The sequence below is a fragment of the Malania oleifera genome, chromosome 5 (genome assembly GCF_029873635.1).
Source record: "Malania oleifera isolate guangnan ecotype guangnan chromosome 5, ASM2987363v1, whole genome shotgun sequence".
Classification (NCBI taxonomy): domain Eukaryota; kingdom Viridiplantae; phylum Streptophyta; class Magnoliopsida; order Santalales; family Ximeniaceae; genus Malania; species Malania oleifera.
In genome coordinates this window covers 34953477-34976010 of record NC_080421.1, presented here as the reverse complement: position 1 = coordinate 34976010, position 22534 = coordinate 34953477, and the positions used below count along the sequence as shown (strand labels likewise).

General features: G+C 36.1%; 1 protein-coding gene across 30 annotated transcripts in view; it reads left to right on the top strand.

The window, feature by feature from the left end:
* Nucleotides 1-22534, top strand: part of LOC131155411 (pentatricopeptide repeat-containing protein At4g19440, chloroplastic) — a 40979-nt gene that overhangs the window by 5671 nt on the left and 12774 nt on the right. For 5 of the 30 annotated variants that reach the window (XM_058108518.1, XM_058108513.1, XM_058108527.1 and 2 more), the window contains 5 exons: nt 12417-12486; nt 15426-15580; nt 15651-15731; nt 15823-15911; nt 22442-22507. The gene's annotated coding sequence lies outside the window, so the exon portion shown is untranslated. Of the gene's footprint in view, nt 1-12416; nt 12487-15425; nt 22508-22534 lie in introns of those variants that run through there. The other 25 variants (XM_058108521.1, XM_058108520.1, XM_058108508.1 and 22 more) reach the window with 15 other exon arrangements.

The following is a 22534-nucleotide window of genomic DNA, read 5'->3' as shown; positions in this document are numbered from 1 at the left end:
AGGAAATGCACCGTTTTCTACTTTTTTCCTTCGTCCAATTCATCTTAGTTCTGAACAAAATATAGACATTTCTTTCTTTGTTGCAAAATTGAGTAGTCCTTTGGTTTCTTGGAATCTTCATTTTAGGAGACCTATAAATGATAGGGAGGTGATGGAGTTGTCATCCTTGTTATCTTTATTGAGCCAAAGTAATCAATCTTCGGGGAGGGACTTTCATTCTTGGTCTTTGGGCTAGTCAGGTGCATTTTCTTGCAAATCTATTTTTGAATTTTTGATTCGTTCCAACTCTTCTTTCTCTTACTCCACTATTTGGAAGGCTAAGGTTTCTCTAAAATAAAGGCTTTCACTTGGCTGGTTGTGCTTAATAAGATAAATAGCAATAACTTGTTGCAAATTAGGAGACCTATGAAGGCTCTCTCTCCCAATGTATGTGTGATTTCTTACAAGAACTCTAAGACAACATCTCACCTTCTTTTGCAATGTGAACTTTCTTAGAGTATTTGGAATATGGTTTTTGGCGCTATGGGAGAAAGCTAGGTTTGTCCTCCCTCGGTGGAAGACCTTTTAGAAACATCCTTTGCAGGTTTTGGTAGAAGAAAGGGCCGGACAACTTTATGGTGTGGTTTTTTCTTAGTATTATGGGGTTTATGAATGGAACGTAATACTTGGATATTTTTCGGGGGAAAAATTAATTAGATGTTGGTTTGGGAAAAAATAAAATATTTGGTCTCTTTGTGGTGTGTCGGGTATGGATTTTTTAAAGAGGCAAGTTTTCAGGAGCTGCAAAGAGATTGGGGGAACACGTTGACTGGATGATTTTCTCTTGGGATTTTTTACTTTTATTTTTGTTTTTTTAATGCTTTTTGTTTAATATTGGAGAGTTTCAATTTGTCTCGAGAGTTTTCCCATTCTCCCCATTGTAAATTCTCTTTCTATTAATTATATTTTATTTTCTTTTGTTATTGAAAAAAACATAGATATTGAATTGGAGAAAGTTTCTCTTAAGAACCTTAACCTCAACGCAACACCCTCAATATGCAACTCCCTTTTTTTTTGTTCTTTATTTTACCTTTTTGCCATTATATTTGGTTTGGGTCGGGTTGGGTGGTTTGCACACTCGATCCGTCATCCAACCCACATGTTTGGTTTGTATGGAATTATAATCCACTACCCATCTCAATCACTTTTGAAACCATTCTTCATAGGTGGTTTGGATTGGATTGGGTTGAGTCGGGTTGGTCAGTTCTATGAACACCTCTAGGCTCTAGCTCTATCATCCCTTCTTTTTATTCTTTCAATGCAAGCCATCATCTCTCTCTTACACACACACACACACACACACACACACAAAAACACCCATCCACACGCATACCCCACCAACACTCACCCACCCACCCTCATGCACACCCACACCACACCCATGCCCACATAAACACACCCCGGCGTCCAATATATTAATTGCCATTGAATTTTCTCACCATCACCGATTTGTCATGGTCCATATCTTTGCCGAGAAGCCATTCTTTACATTAGGGGTTCTTGGTTGTTGCCATTGTCTTCTTCCTTCCCCTCTTCATTTCATTGTCCACCTGCCCTACTATTTGTTTTCCTCCTCCTACTTTATTATTCTTTTAATTTGAATACCAAAAGCAAAATCTAAGGGAGGCCTGTGCGTTGGTATTTTGGTTTCTAAAAGCATTTCTTTGATAGGAAAATGGTTATGGAGATTCCCCTTAAGAGTTTGGTTGCTTATGCACAAAGTAATTAAGAGTAAGTGTGGTATTCATGGGAATGAGTGGGATGCTAAGGGGAGTGGAATTGGTTTTGATGCATGCCCTTGGAAATTTGTCTCTCAAGTTTCTGGCTGTATCATTCCTCTCATTCGTTTTTCTGTTGGTTTTGGGGGTAGAGTTTGCTTTTGGGAAGATATTTGGGTGGGTGAGACCTCGTTGGAATACCTTGTGCCTTGATTACATAGACTTTCATCTGTGCATGATGTCCCATTTCTGAATTTTATTTTTCTAAGAGGGTTCTTGTGTCATAAGACTTACATTTTTTAGGAGACCCAATAAGAGAGAGATTGAAGAGCTCACTTGCATGAGTGTGCATTCATTCCCAAAAGTAGGGGGAATAGTAGGCTTTGGATTGGGGACTCTTTGGGTTTATTCTTTTCAAACGTATTTTTTTGTTCATTTGTCTAAACCTATTATTCCCAGTCCTTTTCATTTGGGTAAAGTAGTGTGGAAGTTTGTTGTTCCTTTTAATATTCGAGGTTTGATATGGATTTTCTCTCAATAGGATTAATACAAATGACTTGCTTTAATTAGGAGGCCTTATGAGGCTCTCAGTCCTAACTTCTATTTGATGTGTGGCAAGGAAAGTGGGACTAATCTCATTTCTTCCTACATTGTGAGGTGCATGGGCGATGTGGACTAATTTGTTTTCCTATAGTGGCGAGGATTAGGTGGCTCTGAAGACTATTTATGATTTCATATCGATACAACTTTGGGACTTCAGAAGGAAGAGAAAATGAAAAGGTTTTGGTTTTGTGTGTTTCTTGCTATATTGTGGACTTTTAAGCTTGAAAGGAATGCCAGGATAATTGGAGATCAGAAGACTCCAATGCATTTGATTTGGGAGAAAGCTTCGTTTTTGTCTGCATGTTGGGCTTATTCTTTTGGGGTTTTTAAGGGTATTTTGTTGTCTGATATCCGAATGGATTCAAAGGCAGATTATTTGTTTCTTTATTACTTTTGTTTTTGTTGCAAAGAAGGATTGCTTGTCCCTTTTTCTTGTAGTTTTTTCTTATTTTTTGCATTAATAAAAGTTTCTGTATCTAAAGAAAAAAAAAAATAAAAAAAATAAACATAGAAATTCTAAAATCTTTTACCAAAGTAAGAACTATAATTACGAGAAAAGGTCGAAGACTTTTTGCAAAACTATTGCGCATATTTCTTCATAGATGTCATATGATAATCAACTTCAATTCTTTTTGTCTGTCGGAAGACTAGGTTAGAGCCAGTATGAATAGTAGCTTGATTATCACAAATCAACTCCGTAAGTCGAGAATGTGGAAAACCAAGTTCTTCCAATATGTTCTCTAGCCAAACAAGTTCACATGTAATGTGGGCCATGGATTGATATTTTGACTTAGAACTCAATTAGGCCACCATAACTTGTTTCTTACTCTTCCAAGATACCAAGTTACTAGACTTTGCACCAATTAAAAAACTGTACCTTGGTTTGGATCTCTTGTGTTGGAAGGTGAGTTGGTCTGATCTACATATGTATATCCTGAATATTAGTGTGATCATGATCCTGATATAAGAGACCACTTCCAAGTGCACTTTTGAGGTATTTGAAGACATGAATGATGGCATCCTAGTGACTGGTTCATAGAGAATAAAGAAACTAGCTCATAACACTTGTTGCAAAAGATATATCTCATCAAGTAATTGTGAGATAATTCAACTTTTGAATAGGTCTCTGGTATTGTCTAGGGTTAGCTAGTAAATCATCGACATCTGGCACTACTATTAGGATCCCAACACCCAATTTCATCTAAAAGGTTAAGAAAATACTTCCTTAGTGACAAAACAGTTCCTTCATGAGATCTGGATACTTCAATTTCCTAGAATTTTTTCAATGTCCTAAATCTTGCCATGAAATTTAGTTTGTAGTTTAGGCATTGGATACCTTGACAATCACAATATCATGCACATATACAATGAGTAGTATCTTATTGGAACTAATATGGCAATGCAATAGAGTGACCAACTACACACTGCGGAAGGCCAAATTCAAGTACTATGACACTGATTTGACAAAATGGTGCTCAAGGAGATTGCTTTAGACCATACAATGATTTCTTGGAGCCAGCACAGTAATCGTGATTCCTTTTGAGCAACATAACCCATTGGTTGCTCCATATGGACCTCCTCCTAACTATTACCATGTAAGAAGGCATTCTTCATGTAGAGGTTATTGACAAGTGGCTGCTAAGGAGATAAGAAAAATGAGGTAAGGTTAGCAACCAAGGAGAATGTGTCTAACTAATCTAGACTATGCACCTGAGTGTATCCTTTAGCAACAAAGTGGGCCTTTTAATGAGCTGCAAAACCATTAGGATTGACTTTCACGGTACACACTTAGTGACAACCAACCACAGACTTATCGAGAAGAGGTAAATGTTCCCAAGTATCATTATTCTAAAACACATGCATCCCTTCAACCATTGCAATCCTTTGCTCAGAATGAGATATGGCTTCAGTAAAGAGCAATGGAAATAGAGTATTAACAAAATAGTAATATGAGGGCGACAAGAGATCATGGCAAACAAATTTAGAAATTGGATTCGTATATGGTTGCATTTATCTTTTCAGACAACAATGGGAAATCAACATCTCGCACAGATAAGGAAACTGAAGTTATAGTGGTAGAAGTTGGAGGAGGTTCTCTGCCCTTGACTTGACATTATATATAGTGTATATACACTAGAAAATTAGGATGATTGTGGCGATGAGAAGGAGTCAAGCTAGATGAAGATGTAGGTGGATGACTGGCTGATATAATAAGTCAAAATATGGAAAAGGGACGCATCGAGGTCAGAAGGGGCTAAAGGAATGAGAATAGTATGCTGCAGACTCAAGAAGGTAACAGTGGTGGAAACAAAAAAAATGATGCAAGTTGGATCCACATGCCATAAAATGTATTTTTTATGACCGGAAAGACTCACACTCCATGACTAGACACAAAACTTTAAGTAGAAACTAGTTTTTTTTTGGCTTGTTTAATGAAGGATGACCTAGGCGACAATGGATTTAGAGTGGCTGTGCAGGCAGTAGGAAAAGATAGCAACTCAAATTAGTAAGGTCCACCAGCCTAATGTCCATCGCCAATTGTCTTCCTTTTCTTCAACACTTGATTGTGAAAAAAATGAGTGTTACTGAACTATTCAAGGGTTTTGTAATCTTGCTAATTGACATAGTGATGCAGGGGCAGCCTCAAGGTTCTGCAGCCATAGAGAAATTAGAAGAGAGGAAGGAAGGAAAGGGAGGATAAAGGAGATAACTGGGGGAAAACTCATGTTCAATTCAATTCAAACTCATCAACAGCTGCCTACATCATGGCTTTCACACACTATTTATAAGAAAGCCTCTTTACATAAATTACACATAAACCCCTAAAACTACATTACATTACATTACAAACATATCTCTACCTTACACAAATATCACAAATGAAAAGCAAGGTTTAGTCCCAAGAGGGGGGGGGGGGTGAATTGGATTTTAAAAATTTCTTTTAATTCTTTTTAAGAATCCTTAAACTTCTTTTTAACCAATTCTTAACTTTTTGATTTTTCAGACTTTCAGCAAAAGCTTATTTCTTAATTCAATCCACAACAACATAATCATTCAAACATTCAAGTAAGTAATCATCCAATCCAATCAATCACAAATTGAAAGTAAACAACCAAACCAAAATTAACACATACACCACTTTGGCAATATAAGCACTTAAAATAGTTTGTTTGTTTATATAAGCCCTGTATATATGAAATTTGTACTTGCTGATATAAAGCCCTGTATTGATGGTTTTGCTTCTTCAATATGATGTGCAATATAACATCCAATCAACACAATATCTACACTCTTCTCAATTATTCAGAACTCAACTAAACTCTTAGTTAATTTATCCTTGGGCTGTTTAACTAAGTAACGTACTCCTGTATGGTTTCCGCAAGATATGGTATAACCAACGTACTCCCTTTCGGTTTCCGCAACCCAAATCAAAATTAGACTTCAAGTTTACTTGATTTCTATATTGCGTAGTATATATGATTATCAATTAAACCATCCACACAATTTAAATATGCTGAAAATAAAAAGTAAGGGAAAGAGAGAGTGAGACAGAGATTTTTACGAGGTTCGGCTTATACCTAGTCTACGTCCTCGCCTTTGGCAAACCACCAAAGGATTCACTAAACCTGTTCTTTTGACGGGCGGAACAATACCTTTACAACATTCCTTAGTTAAGGCTAGAGTCCGCTTTCTCCAAACGATATCTCCTCATCCGGTCACTCCTTAACTAGGCTAGAGCCCGCCTCTCTAAGCAATATCCCCTTGCTTAGCCAACGATCCAAACAATCCTTGGAATCGTCAATCTACAAGATACAATTCAAATAGATGTACAAAGAATGCTCACACAAAGAGCTAATTAGTACAAGTTAAAAACTAATATACTTCAAACAAATTCACAATATGAAATATGAAGCTCAAGAAGATATCATCGTAAGCCTTCTTTCTAGGTTGAAAGAATTAAGAGTAGACTCAGAATTTTTTTGATAAATTCACAACAAATCTCAGTAGTGAAACTTAGAAACTGATTGCACAAGAGAGCTTTGAGAGAATTGGGAGATTTGAGAGCAAGAAAACTTGTTTTCTGTATTTTCTTGGTGTATTTAATCCTTAGCCTTGGGAGGTTATTTATAGATGATAAATCAACTCTATTTCGTGTTCCCCAAGTGTCTTGAAGTGTCCCTCAAGTTTATAGAAAGTTTGGAGCACAAGAAATATAAGTTTGAATTTAAAAACTTTTAAAAAATATGACCGTTAACAGTGTTCAGACGTCTGAACTTTCAAGTTCAGTTGTCTGAGGTGGTTCTGCTTCGTTAGAAAAATTTCAGCAAAAACTTCAGATGACTGAACTTAATCTTCAGTCAACTAAAGATATTCTTCAGACGACCGAGGTCAATGGTCAGACGACCGAAGTGTCCAGTTCAGTCTTCTGATGTTCCGCCATGAACAGTGTTCAGTTGGCTGACAGCTTCGACTCCGCTTCAGTGTTTTGGTCATAATTTTTTCTATTCAACTCCAAATTAGCTTGGTGTCAAAAGAAAGCTAAGAGAAAATACTACAACTTTCATGTTGAATATTTTTTAAAATAAGGAGTTTTTGATAGAGAAAATTGCACCTCAATGCGGATGTATGAAAAATGATAGCAATTGGAAAATCCTCTTTTTGGTGTTTTTCATTCCAAAAATGATTCTAACCTTTTTGAAACAATTTTTGACCTTATAAAAATATTTTCCAAGTATGTTAAAAGGTTTCTAGGTCTAATAAATTAACCTAAGAGCTTCTTGTATCCATATTGAAATCGAATGAAGTACTTACATAAAGCTTTCTTAAGATTCCTTCAACTCTTGAAGTCTTCATGCTTTGTCTTTGCTTTAAGTCCATCTTTTCTTCAAGCTTTCAATGTACTTTAGGCTTATAGCAAGTTCACTTTAATATGCATGCTCTCATAATCTTCAAACTTTATTTAAATCATCTTTAAATCCATGCTTTAACTCTTTTAAGCTTCATTTGATCCTTGTGAGTACTTTGACCTTGCTTTCTCATATATGAGCCCTGAAATCATTACTCACACAAATATGTTAAGTTCCACTTGTTTGTTAACATGAAAACTAAATAACAAGATTTTAAGCCTTGTAAGGCCAACAACAAACAACCCCCAAATACACATAATATTATACTAATTAATACTAAACACACATAATAATTCCTTAACCCTACTCTTCTTAATTATTCTTGAGCAAGGATCCTCCCAAGGTCTTGCTTCTTGTCCTACATCAATTCTGCCCCAGTTAGAAAAAATTCGGCCTCGAATTTTGAAATGTTGGAGGATCAAAACGGAGAAGCAAACTTGGATTCTTCGAAAGCCAGCACTTGAGTGTTACAAGAAACCGCAATCCTTTGGTAGCATCATAGACTTGAATTGAGAGTTGGCATCAATAAGCACATCGGGAATGACAAACCCTACAATAGGAATGTTTGATGGACTTTGGATGTCTTCAAACACATTCATTTCCTTCCTTGTATTGTCTTCAAGCTGAGTATTTGTGACTGATTCTTTGTCTTGGTTCATTGGTAGAGCGGACTTCAAAACGATTTTCTTCCCAATATAGTGAAAGACATGTGTTCTCATGTCCTTGAGTCACACCTAAATCATCCAACAAAGGAGAACCAAGGAGTACGTGGCCAATCTTCATAGTTAGGATATCACACCAAATATTTGCCAAATATTCACCCATTTGGATGGGAACCAAACATCTTTCATAAACATGTACAATAGAGTAATCAACCCAAAACATCTCATAGGGCTCTCGGTGAGGTTCCAGATGAGCTGCATTCGAGTGACTACATTTATAGAAACCAAATTCATTGGACATCTTCTATCAATAATGATTTTGAGACGAACCTTTCTCCACATTTGAGAAAGGTGTTGAAGAGCTTGAAATTGTGCCCACGGTATGATAAATGGCATTCCTTTTTCCTATAATTTGTCAACATGTGGTTGAATTTATGGATATATATGCTGCAACATAGATATCGCCAACAACCCTCCCAACACAATTTTCCACAAGCCTTACTCCCAATTTCTCAAAAACTATCTTCACTTCACCTTGATATTGATTGTCCTGCTGAAATGAAACAAATTCACAAAGAAAACTCACAAATTACAGCAACATGACCTGATTTTTTTCGCTGGAGTGACAATTTCTAGGGTTCTGTGCCAAAAATTATCACATATGCTTGCATTATATTGTGTTCACAATCAAAATATATTCTTGCCGCTCAAAATATCACAGAGAAAATCCACAATATCGTGGCTGGGCAAGTTCTTGTGAGACTGGAAACAGGAGATGCAGGCAGGCACTCTCACTTGCAGTTGCCGGCGCATGGGGCACTGGCAATGGTGCTCTGGTGATGACTTTTCAGGCGAGGGTAGATCAGGGGTGGGGGAATACAGTGCTGGTGGCTGTATGTCAAAAGAACTCCTGCAATGGTGGATTTTTTGAAGGGGTTGGTGGCTGGAGAAGTTTGGCCGGCATGTGGGGGTCCTCTGATGATCAGATGGCAATGAAATTTTGAGGGGAAGGGTTTTTCTGCGGGGGGTGGGTTGCTGTTTTTGGTGGTATGGGTGGTGTTGCAGGATGGTGGCTGGAAGGTGGTGTTTGAAAGAATGGGGATGCGGCTGAAATTTTCTGAAAAGTTCTGAAACTGCAGAACTGCTTTTTGGAAGAAGAAAAAGAACAAGAGAGGAGAAGGAGAGGTTACAGAACAGAGAAGAAAGAAGAGGAAGTGAAGGAGAAGAGAAACAAACAAGAAGAAGAGGGCAGACTGCTGCTGAGCAGCAGGGAATTATGGACGGAACAGGAGATCAGAAACAGAGAAGAAAGTAGAAGAAGAGAAGGAAGAAGAGGAAGAGAAAAGGAGAAGAGTGAGGAGAGTAACAGGTCATCTTTGGAATATTGGAAGGTGCGAAAGGAATTGGCTTTACCTGTCATGTGGTCAGTAGTGTCTGAATATATGACCCAAGGACTAGTGCGAGAAATGCTGGACAATAGGGAAGCTGTATGGTTACCTATATGAGTAAGAAGTGCGATAGGAAGAGAAGTTTGCTCGGATGCTTGGTATTGCTGGAGCTTGGAATACTCTTCCTTTGACATAGATATAGTATGCTAAGAGTGGAATTTGTCGTGGTTGCATTGATGATGTGTGGTGGCTTACTGTGAATATCTCAACACTGCCCAATGTTATGACCTCCTTGTCCACAATTAGTGCACTTGCAAGGGGACCTCTACCATATCCATCCTTTCCACCGCAACCACTTGTACGGTTGAAGAACCACCCTGAGAATTTTTGTGACTACTTGGAAATCCAAAATCACCTTGTTTAACAAAAGCAGTCTTCTCAGACCCAGGGGCTAAGGAATGTATGTTGGAGGAAGCATGAAGGATGCGTGAATAAATATCAATGCAAATTATGGCACTCGCACTACCAAGGATCTGAGATTGCCTCGAATTCGGGTTCCAAACTAGCTAGGACTTGAAGGATTGTCATCTGCTGCCTCTACTTTTGCATCTCATGGGTATTAGTAGTTATTAGTTGCATGATGTTAAGTTCCTCATAGATTCGCATCATCTCTAGAAGGTACTATTTGACACTGTTGTCTTCTAGTTGTAACTGAAAGTATTTTTGGGATAAATCGTACATACGTGTAATGTTATTGGAATATAAAAGCTTGGCATAATTGTAAATCTCCTTGTTTACATCTAAATGCATGCTCATTTGTGCAACTTGGGGTTCCATCAAGTTCCACAATAGGGAGACGGGCAATGCATCTTTCTGAATCCATACAGCTTTTCTTTTTGTTGGTCAAGAGGCCCGGATTGGAACAAGTGTTTAAATTTACCTAACCCTATCAAATAGATCTTGACAGCCTCAGACCATGACACATAATTCTTTCCATCCAAGTTCTTGGTTGTTATCTATGGCAATGATGAAGGAAACATACTTTCGGGATTCATGGACTCCATCACAACACTCACAAATGAGACCAAAAATGATCAAGGTCAATGCCCAGAAAAATAAACAGCCACAAACAAGTGAACAGCTGAAATGATCATACACAAGTCACCAACAAACTAGCATAACATTGACACAGCCCCAAGAAGCTAACATGCAACCCTTGGTGTCGAACAACCATTAACAAAGTGCCCGAGTAACCAACTAAAAAAGTTTCGATGCAACTTGATATCATGGAGTATGGAGGTATTCAAGGTATTTTGGATGAAATAGGAGCATAAACTGTGCTGAATGAGCTCTCACGTGCTGTCCTGTGGCATCGGAGCTAGCAGCTCTTGTCCAGCATGTGGGGGTGCATGGCTGCTCCTCCAGTGATGAAATTTCAGTGGGTTTGCAGATCGGCATTGTTTGTAACTATATATGGGGTTGGTTTTGCAAAATCTTAAGTGTTTCTTGAGATTCTGAAATGGTGACCAGGAGTTCTCCAGTGACCACTGTGGTTTTCTGGTGATTTCTGGAGTTGTTTTTGGTCTTTGGTGGTGTTGACAATCCTCCTATAGTGGAAGATTTGATTATGAGGTTAAGGGTTTGGTTTGGCACTAGCTACGTGGTTAGGGTTTAGGTCTGATCTCGCTCTGATACCATGTTGAAGTATTGGGTAAATTGGAAGACCTAATGACAATGATAGGCCCCTTCCTCTATTAATAGTATATGCTGAGTACATTACAATGACCATAATACCTCTACTAACTCACACTTGCTAACACAGCAATAATACAATGTTAAATGGCTAAAATAATGATTAACAAGTGCCTGTTTGAAAGGATTTTTTTATCATTTTTATTTAATATGCAAGGTATTGTATATTTTTCCTTTACATGAAATAGTTCCTTTTTTTTTGGGACTGTATCAGAAGCTTAAAGTTTAAAGTTTAGACAATTTTAGTTTGGGGTAATTTTGGAAAACTGGCTTTTTTTTTTTTCCCCTTTTGTTTTTCCATTCTATACTTGTAATCAAGCAAGCAGATCAAACATTGAAAAGGAATGAGAACTGTGATTCCGACCATTATTCTGCATTTACAACCGGATGTAGTAATTGCATTGCAGTCCTGCCTTGATTCCATCCCAGCCTTAATTCCTTTCAATTATTGATTCTATTCCAATCTTCATTCCTTTCCAGTAACCAAACATAGATGGCACAATAATGCATATGTAATAATTCCATTACCATGGTTGACGTTCCTTTCATGGCCAATAATTCAAGCTTATATGGTTAAAAGTTGTGTCACATGTTTTTCTCTAATTTCTAATAAATGTAAAGTGCAACATTGGTCTTGTTGATGATGTATATGCTTGCTCTTTGGATCATGCAAGAGCAGAAGGGTTGTTGTTAACATTGCCTGATGTACAATGGGCCAGTCATTTTGAGTTAGATCAGATAGATTTTAGTGGGGGCGTGTTGCAGGCAGTGTCATTGTAGGGTGTAAACTTATATACCAATGCTGATTTATGGGGCACTCTAAATCATGTAATCTGAAACAGTTAGGTATTCTTCTTGGTGAGATGGCCAGAAATGAAAATGCCTTGACGCCATCATTCATACTGCCTTGACAACTATAAATGGTGTAATGTGAAAATCACAGCTGTTTAGTGAGCTATTCAGAAATGGAATTATCCTGGATGCTGTGATTTATAATGCCTTGACAAATAGGTTTTGCCATTGAGGAAAGGGAGAAAAAAAAAGTTAAGTCCATAACACTGGAGAGTAGCAGCTATTGATGAAGTTATATACACTGCATTGCTTTATGGCTACAAATAACCAAAGACATGTACAACTCTAGAATGATGAGAAAGCTCATAAAAGGTTGGATGTTAATATGCAGTTGACATATTTTTATCCCTAGTATTGTATCAGATTTGTAGTTTACTTGTTCAAATGAACTTATGGTACATAAATTTGGGTGTCCAAATTCTGCTGGTTTGAAGCATTTTATGCTTGATTTTATGATCCTTGCTTATTTATTTGTTTATTTATTTATTTTTGTAGGCGAGCTGCTTGTAGACTGTAGGATAGTGTCGATTTACCTTTTTGAAGAATCATGCTGTGCTTCAGAAAGGTACTTTTCTTGGACTTGTATAACACATGTCATTTTAACCATATTTCAACTTTAACATTTTCTTTTTGTTACTTGTTCCTTAACAGTTATAGTGGACATTATATAGTATTTCTTGAATTTTCCAGCTTCTACTGAAGATATATTAAATTTGCAATCACGGAAAAACAATGGAGACTATATTTTCAAGTCTAAAGTGACCAAAGATTTGAGGGAACCAGTGTTTTTGAAAGATGTAGAAATCATTCTTTCTTTTGTCTTCCCCTCCTTGATTTTCAATTGAGGTTAAGAATGTCGTTCCTTAGGGTGTCCTCAGGCAACATGGCTCCCCGCTTTGCCAGGGTAAGGGGAGTGTCATTGCAATATACACAGCTTTACCCTGCTTTAATGCAGAGAGGCTGTTTCCTTGGACTCCCCGTGATCAACCGGTGACAAAGGAGCAACCCTACTATTGATCCAAAAGAATGTCGCTCCTTCAAGGTTGAAAAATGAGATTGGATTCTATTGGCCGCACAAACCTTTGAAAGCTTTTCTGCCCCACTTTTATGGATGAAGTATGGAGTTGTAGTGCAATTAGACTCCAATGGGGGAGTCACCCATGTATAACAGAAACGAAAATAACAAAAAAATGACTTGTTCTCCACAAAAAGGAGTCAAAATTTTTTCCAACATCTCCTTTTGGCCATAAAATGCAAGGTCGTAATCCAAAATGATATGATATTCTTCAGAAAAATTTCTTTCCCTTCCTGTGCCCTTGCATTTCTCTCTTTCCACACAAAATCCTGAAGATGGCAAGTATGACGACATCCTTGAGATCCTTATCCTTTTGCCTACAAAATTAAGGGCTCGTTTAGTTGTGGAAAGCAAATTTCATTTTCCATTTTAATTTTCAAGGATTTACAGAAAAGAATCGGCTAATTTTTTCAGTTTTACAACATTTGTGGAAAAAAATGAACAATAATAAAAAGTTCTGTTCCTATTTGCTTGTGGAAATAGTTAGTAGTCTTATTTTCCGTTTTTAATATTTCAAATAAGTACAAAAAAGAATTCCATCTTGTTTTCCATTTTCTAAATTTATATAGAAAAATTGAAAAGTGATTTTTTTTTTATTTTCTAGATTTTTTGATTTTTTAATCTGCATTTCAGTGCACATGTATTTTGTTTTTTTTGTTTTTTGTTTTTTGTTTTTTTGATAATCATAGAAACGAGGCATTAAGGGGATGGCACCCAAGTACAAAAGAAACAACGAGAAAGAAACACCCCTTACTGAAAAGTATCAAGAAAATCAAGGATTACAAAGGGGTCCCTTTCAACTAGCTCAGAATGCCAGCTAGAGATCATAGCCATCCGATGGTCCATGACAGCCTGAATAGGAGAGATAATCCCTTGAAAGGCTCTTCTGTTCCTTTCTCTCCACACCACCCAGAAGGGGAATGAGGGAGACAGATCTTCTCCCTTATTAGATCTGATCCCTTCCCATCCTCAAAGTTCACCTCCCACTGTAGCTGTAGTGATCCATTTCTGATTTACAATGGAGATGGCTAAGTTCCACAATTTCTTGGTCCATGAACAATGCAGGATATGTGATCGATCAATCCCTCCTGCTCCAAACATAAAAATCATCTATTGACAAGAGGGAGACCTTTTTTCTGAAGATTGTCTATGGTAAGGATTTTTCCAAGAGTAGCTTCCCATGTGAAAAAGGCAATCTTTGAAGGGGCATCTGGACTTTGATTTATGTGGATTATGACTCGATATAGTGTAAAATTATTTTTTCTTTAAAAATCCACACAAATCAAAATCCAAGCGCCAAAGTCCATTATCCCAAATATTGCATTATATAATCTTTAGAAAAAAAAATGTAAGCAATTTATATTTTTTGTAATTATTTTGAAATCTAAAAATGAAAAATGAAAAATTGTTTTGCACAACTAAGCAACTCTTTATTTTCAACTTTTTTAATATGATTTTTGCAAACAAAGAAAATAAGGTGAAATTATTATAATTATTTGGAAAACTCAAAAGGAAAAATGGAAAATGTTTTCCACAACTAAACGAGCCTCAAGCCTCTACAGAATTTTAAAGTTGTTTATCATCTCTAGCAATGACCCTGTTGAGTTGCAGCATAAAAAAAAATCAGGTACCACAGATTTTTTACCTGTTTGCAGTGAAGTTTCAGGCGATAAATTGTGTCTTCATCTTCTTTACATAAGATGCATGTCTCTCTTCAAGAAAAGATCTTGGGCGAGAATTTTACCCTAACCTGTTTCCAAAGTGAAAAAGGATACTTTTGAATTGGAGGTGCTTTTGGATCTCATAATGCCTTTCAAAGGAAGCAATATTTACTTCTACTCTTTTTGTTTTGTTTTGTTTGTTTGTTTGTTTGTTTTTTTTTGTTTTGTTTTGTTTTTTGTTTTAAGCAAATAGTAGGATATGACTTTAAATTTTCTTTTGTATCGATCGATGCTGCTCTGTCCTCTTCTCTGCCTTCTATCCCACTTTCCTGTACGAGGGTGATCAGATTCATGGATTTTCAGGATTTTCATTTCAATATTCTCTTCTTAGGTTATTCCAGCTTAAGTAGTTACCTTTTACCTCAACACGCCCACTGATCGTGTTGCTTTTTTCAATAGCAAAGTATGAATTCTTAAGGTAATTGGAATTTCAGTGATTTCAACACACCACTCATCAAGCTGGAGAAACACTGAATTACCATTAGATCCACCTCAAACACTATGCCTTCAAAGAACTCCTCTCAGCCCTTTCTATATAACTCTCAAAACCCAACATCACAGGGATTTCTACTCCCATTAATCCCCAACTCATTGTAATTTTGTAACTTTCTCCATATTTGGTAACTGCTGCTTTCCTCGACACTGTTTCTTTTCTTGGAGGAATCTGCACAACCACTTGCCTATTAAGGTTTTATTTTCAACTTGCAGGTCAATGTTTTCCATCCCTCTTTCAGAAGGAAGTTCCCATCTCACTACATGATACTCATGAACACCTTCATTGACTTCTCACAAAATCTCCTTTCTCAATCTTCTTTGTGACTGATGCTGGGAGTATTGAGTAAAGACACGAAGGAAATGTGCAGGTTGGCTAATGTACTCTTAACAGGGTTAATCTTCTTCCTTTAGACTGGAGTTGACCATTCCACCTTGCAGGGTAAGTGATAGGCCAAAGAACTGAGCCACATCCCACTATCTTAGCCAGTCTCTTACCATTAAATCTGCCAAATGGGGACAGTATTGCTCTTACCTTAGTTGATTTTCAGCATTCAAGTAGCTTCACATGCCAACAAATTGAACCTCAAATTGAGAATTTTCTCCTCTTCAGGATGACAGAAGGTTATGGTGTCAACTGCAAATAGAACATGTGATATATGAACCTCTGCATTACTTTTAGCCCTTGTAAGCTTAAATGAGGTATAATACAATTTAATGTGTTTTTTTTTTTAAAACCCTTTGTGGTTCATTTGGTTTTTTGTTGCTTGATTTAGTGATTTATACATATTTTTTATTTATGTGGCATAAAATTATAGGTTACTACTATTTACTTCACATTAATTGAATGTTTTCCACGTTGTCTTTTTTTATGTCTAGTACTTGGATTTGTGATATTCTGCTTAGTAGTTTTATTTGTTCTTCCAATTATTTTTTATTTGTAATTTCCATTTGACATTTCTTAATTGTTTTTGTTATTATGCTAACAAATTTTAGTTTTCAAGGGTGCAAACAAATTTTAGTTTTCAGAGGGATACTTGTGTTAAAAAAAAAAAATTCCGAAGGATTTTTTTATGTTTAATTTATGTTGGAGTTACATTTAGTTTTTATGATTTGACTTTTGTCATAATTATATTGTGAATGGATTTTTTTCCCAATAATATTTATGTCTTAATTTAAATGTGGTTGTTTTTCTGTGACTTTCTTGTAGTGTTTGGTTCGCAAATTCAATGAATGATTCGTGGGAATCCTCATTGATTCCCAGGTATTCCCACCTTTGTTTTACGTTTTATAATTGGTAATCCCATTCCACGAAATTATATATATATATATATATTCCCACAAAGCTCTTGAATGCCGGAATCCCTCTTCTCGTATTAAAAGGTGGATATGCTGATTCTCAAACCATGAATTATTAAAAATAAAGTGACAAAAATATCCTAGTTATATTTGCATATGGTTATGAAGTGGCCTATTATATTTGAAAGACCCTTGTTTTAAAGACCTAGTTATATTTTTAAAAATCCATATTTAGCCTTGTTATGAAGTGATCTATACATGGTTAAGCGTTGAAGGTTGACAGGTTTATGTATGAATTGCATGTTATTATTATTGTTGTTGTTGTTAAAAAATGGTTGCATTTTGAATTGGCCTTTGAATTATGTAATAATTTATAATCTTATTTTAATTATTTCTTTTGATATTGTGTTTTTTAATGGCTATTGTCATCAACTTTTTCTTGGACTTGGGAACTTGTGCCTTCCAGTATTTGCCTAGTTGATCAAATGAATTATCTCTGCATTTCTCTGTAATTTTGTTGTTAAAGACTTTAACTCAAGTTCTAACAGTTCCCTATAGGTGGAGTGTAAATTGTTGAAGCTTGAACTACTCAAGCATCATTGCATTTTCCACCCCTCATAATTTGGCTCAGAATAGAGGTGGTCATGCCTTAAATTTGATATCTTGTTCCTATGCCTGCTACCGATGTTTCATCTGTGTGTTTGATTTCTGTTTGATTTCTTGTGTCTTGGATGTAACAATTCACCTCAACTGATTTATTGCTGCATGTTACAACCTTTGATGTGGGATTATGAGCTCAGGCATTGAAATGCATAATGGTATATCACTAGGAAAGAAATACCAGAACTGTTGAATCTGCTGCAGAAGTGCTGTCAAAGACTTTGTTGTTTCTCATAATGTTCTTGCAGTGATATATGAACTTTGAAATGGTTCAGTTTTTCCATTAAAAAAAAGGTTCTTTAAATTCTTTTCCCCCTTCAGTTTATTTTGTTCATCATTGGTTTTCTTTAGATATTGAATTCACCATATTGAAATTTCCAAGCTGGTGTCAAGGACATGAATAAAATATTGTTTCATACACTTGGAAATGAATTAAATTTGGAATCAATTCCTAATTAAATGCAAGAAAATACTTCTAACAAAAATGTTGAAACAGAAGGGGATGACTATCTAGTTTCAAATGGAGGTTGATGTTCATGTTCATAGATTTAGTTTTTCTACCTCTATGTACCTACTTTTGGATTTTTTTTTAAATGTTATGAAGATGCCTTTTTGATTAGAGGAAATGAAACAGGTTATCAGCTTTAGAAGATGTTAAATTGATGACAGTTGAAAGCTGAAGATTTAACTGTTTGCACACATCCTAGAAATGATTGGAGGCCTATTATCTGCTAGATTCTTAATCTTGTGGAAGTTAGTGGCTCTTTTCTTTTTCAAGCAAAGGCTGGCCTAAGCTTTCCGTGAAATTGGCCTTTTTCTTTCTGGCTAATCTTCTTTTGCGACTCACACTGGAAGTTGATATGATACTATTTGTTAGCTTTACCGTGATCCCAAGAGGGGGGGTGAATTGGTATTTTTAAGCTTTAAGCCCTAGGTTAATCTCCTAACACCAGTATATTCACAACCCTATGGACAATCTAGTGCAAGTAATGTAAACGTATACCAGAAAGTAAATAAATCAATTTAATCAATCACACATACATTAGAAAGCAGTAGAGTAAGAGTGACACGCAGGAATGTTATCGAGGTTCGGCCAATTGCTTTCCGTCTTGGCTAACAAGCTCAAGGATTACTACTATAACTTGCTCACTTAAACGGGTGGAGCGACACCTATACAAATCAGGTCAATTAGCACATGACTGACCTCAACCTTTACAACAATCCTTACCGGACTGGGTTACCGCTCCCTCAGGCCATGCCTAGAATCACTCAGATTTTACAATCAAATGGTACAATCGATAAGTGCTTTCACGTAAAGTAGATTTGTAGCCAAATGCGTTCAATCACATACACCACAAATGATTTAATACGTAAGCTCACTGTGGTCTAAATAGTTCAACTCTCAAATGTATTTTCTATCAGTGTAATGAGTACGTGAGAGTGTCAACAATCAATTTTTGTATTTCAAGATATTCTCAATCAAGGTGCTTAAACAAAGATATTACTCAAGTTTCAAATATTCCAAAGTGCAGAGTATATCAATCACGTGAATAGTGTATATGCTTGGTTTGCAAGATATATGTAATATTTGTATTTAGCAAAATGATGTATATTTGAATAAATATTGCAACAAAGATTAATATCACAAATACATATATCTTTTCACAAATATATCACTGTAAACTCAAAAGATATTTGAGTAGGTTTTGAAGAGGTTTTGCAACCCAAAACAAATACAAACTTCCTAAGTTATTGCAACGTGCAACGAGAATGTAACACTCGGAAGTTCAATACAAGTCTTCTTAGGACAGACTAATGAGCAAAGCCTCCTAAGAATACTTAGGTTATGCTCTCGTAAAAATCGATTCAAACACTCAACAAATGAGAGAGCAAATCTCTTAATATCAACACTCAATACACTTACAGATGATATAGAGAATTGAAGAAGGTAAGTTTGAGTGGTTTTAGAGAGAGTATGAGTAGTAGGAAGATTTTTGGCTTGAGAGAAGTTTTTCATTTTGTTTTGCTAATCTTATTCCTAATTTTTCTAAATGAAGGGGTATATATAGACACCCCATGAATTATGACCGTTGGAGACAAGTTTGGTATAATTAGAAAAGATTAATGACCTTTTAATTATTTTAACCCTGTTTTAAAAAATTAACCACGATAAAAAATTCAGGGCAATCCGAGAGACCCGGTCGACCAGAACACTTTCGGTCGACCAAAGTTCATATGATATGGTTGACCGGGCCATTTTTGAACTTGGGACTTGGTTGACTGGATGTATATGTCCGAGGTGATTTTTTCATTTTTCCGAGGTTCGGTCGACCAAACTATTTTGACCTGGGTGATTCGGTTGACCAGACAGTTGGGATTTCTCCAGAGGACCCTCGGTCGACCAGACTATTGTAATGCAATTTGGGTTCGGTCGACTAGGTGGTCAAAGTGTTGACTTTAGGAGGTTCGGTCGACCGGAGGGTTTGAACTATAATGGTTCGGTCGACTAGGCTGAGGTCAAAATGTTGACCCAGACCGGTTTTGGTCGACCGGGGCAGAATGAACTGCATAGGCCGGTCGACCGAAAGTGCATAAAGTGTGCATTTCGGTCCTGTTTTGATTTACAAACACCCTATTCAATGTGCCTAACATATATAAGCATGAGTGAGTATCCTAGGGTCATTTTTGGGTCCTTTTGAAGAGACCGAAAAAATCCAGTGTCGGTCGACTAAGGGTAACCCCTAAGGTCTTTCTAAGTTCATTTTTAGTTATACTTGGTTTGAGCTTACGTATTATACCATGCATGTGATGTGTGTGCTTATTACAAACCAAGGACCCTAATTAGTATTATAGACCAATTACACAACTGAATATATATTACAATTATAAACATGAATTGGTCTTCAAGCTTCACTTGCTTTGTGCCCATCTCGATTTTGGCAATTTAAGGTTCCTGCACAAAGTCTTAAACACCCATTAAATACAATGAGTATTTGTCATAATCAAAACCGGGTGTGACCTATAGGGTCAACACTATTTTCATTATTGGGATCTTAACGTTTGCACATTTTTAAAATCATTTTACGATCAATGGATGCTAATAACATCCTTTTGTTTGTATGTGTGCGATCATGCATCAGCATTTTATTTATTTATTTATTGGGTTTCCCACACTGTTTTGATGATCAATCGATTAGGTTTGTCCCTTCAGCAGGATGACACTGCCTTAAAATAAATTGGACTTTTCGCTTCAAATTTTGACAGAAAAGAGATGTATCTGGAGAAGATTTTTTTGGTAAATGGCTTTGCTTCAAACTCTGACAGAAAAGAGATGTATCCTGGAGAAGCTTTTGTAGTAAATGGCTGTGTTCATGTTATTGTATTTAGGCATTTTTATGCAATTATCTTTTTAATCATAGACCAACTATTGGTTTATTTTTCATATTTCCATTGCTTCTGTTTTTTTCTTTTCCAGAATTCGTTGGTCTTGTTAGTGGTCCTACTTTGAGTTCAATTCAACATTTCTTTTTCATCAAAAAGTGATGCAGGTTACTTCCAGAAGCAGATAAATAAACAGTCTGTATAGATCTTAGTTTGAGATATGACTTTCTGAAATATCATAGCTTCACCTCCTTTTAACAAGGTTCTTCTTAAGAGAAAAAAAGGAAACAAAGGAGCAAGTTATCGAATGGCTCCTTTTGGAATTCTTGCGTCATTTATTTTGTCAAAAATATGATACAAACATGTTTCTGTTGGGTATTGTTCTCTGGTGTGTAAGTTTGAATGTTGGCAATCCTTGGCAAGAAAGGGAGCAGCATATTGATCACTTTCTTTTTTGCCAAAATTCAGGTCACACTTTAATGAGAGTGTTTAAATCCATGTAGTTTGGGGCCTTTTTAGGTTTTACCTCCTTGACTTTTTAAAATGTCACTAAACCTCCCTTTGGTAAGTGGATAGTTCAATTTGCCTCCCCATGTTTCTGAAAATCACTAAACCTTCCTGAACTTTGGACTAGAGTGAAATATTCAAACTTTCTTTCCAACTTTGGAGAGAAGTACGTGGATCACCTAGAGCTTTTAGGTTTTAAAAAGAGAAGTAGAATTTGTAAGTTTCACTAGAAATTTAAAATTTCTTGATGATTATTGGACGAAAACTGGAAATTCTTGCATTTTCCAAGGTACTCTAGTTTACTAGCTTACTTTGTAGACATGTAAACTGTGCATGTATATACTCTAGTTTTGGTTGAAAACATGATGATTTGGGTTGAAGACTTGGGCAATATGATGTAATTGGTGCTTTTCTCCATCACTTTGGATTGATAACTTGACATTTTTACTATAATCCAAGGTACAGGGAGGTTTAGCGTCACTTTTAAAAAGTCTGGTAGGTAAAGTATAATTTAAAAAGTCAGGTAGGTAAAGTATAATTGACATCACAAAAATACCTTCGTAAAATGTGTTTTTGCTGGATTTTGGTTGTTCTTTTTTGTTAAATATAAAGCATTAAAAAAAAAAAAAAAAGGAAACAGAATCGGTATATTGTTGAGCTAACTTGTTGAGCCTTGTTCAGCATCATGAGGTGTCAAAAGAACATTTTACTTGAATGCTTGGATTCCCTGCCATTCGAGAATGGTTTCATTGGTGATCCAGGGACTCTAAAATCTTGCCTCTTTATGTGCCTGTTAAGTTGCCACTGCTAATCTAAAATTCACTTTTTAAATATTTTATCTTGATGCATTATTGCTGCACAGGGACACTGTTCTTATAAATCCAACTTTCAAATGACAAGTGAGGAATTTTAAAAAATTCCATTATAGGCCTTTGATTACTATTTTTTATTGATTCTAATCTGAAAAAACAAATGTTTGAAAGCAGCAAACAAAGTATCTTATGCTAATTTTTTAAGGTCCTCATCTGTCTTTTTAAAGTCAGATTTATAAGAGTGATGTCCCTGTACTACAATAATGCATCAAGATAAATAAAAAAATGACTTAGTATTTTCATAGCTTACATGTTCATATTTTCTGCTTGCATCCTGATTGGTAAGTCATGCTAGTTATGCAGTATTTACCTTGACCCTATGTTTGGAGAGACCTTGGATTTTGATTTGTATTGGATTTAGGTAAAATGTAATATAAAATTGTATTGAAATTTGTTCAAATTTGCTCAAATCCAAATCCAAGGTCCAAACAATCCATGCTTCCAAATGCAGGGTGAGTGTTTTCTAATGGAGCTGTAAATTTTTATTTTTATTTTTATTTATTTATTTTTCAGGGATCCACGTGGTACAGCAACTGGACCAGTTACAATCTGCTTGTCAATTGTATGAGATGTGTAATGGTATCAATTCCTCAACCAAGAGCAGCT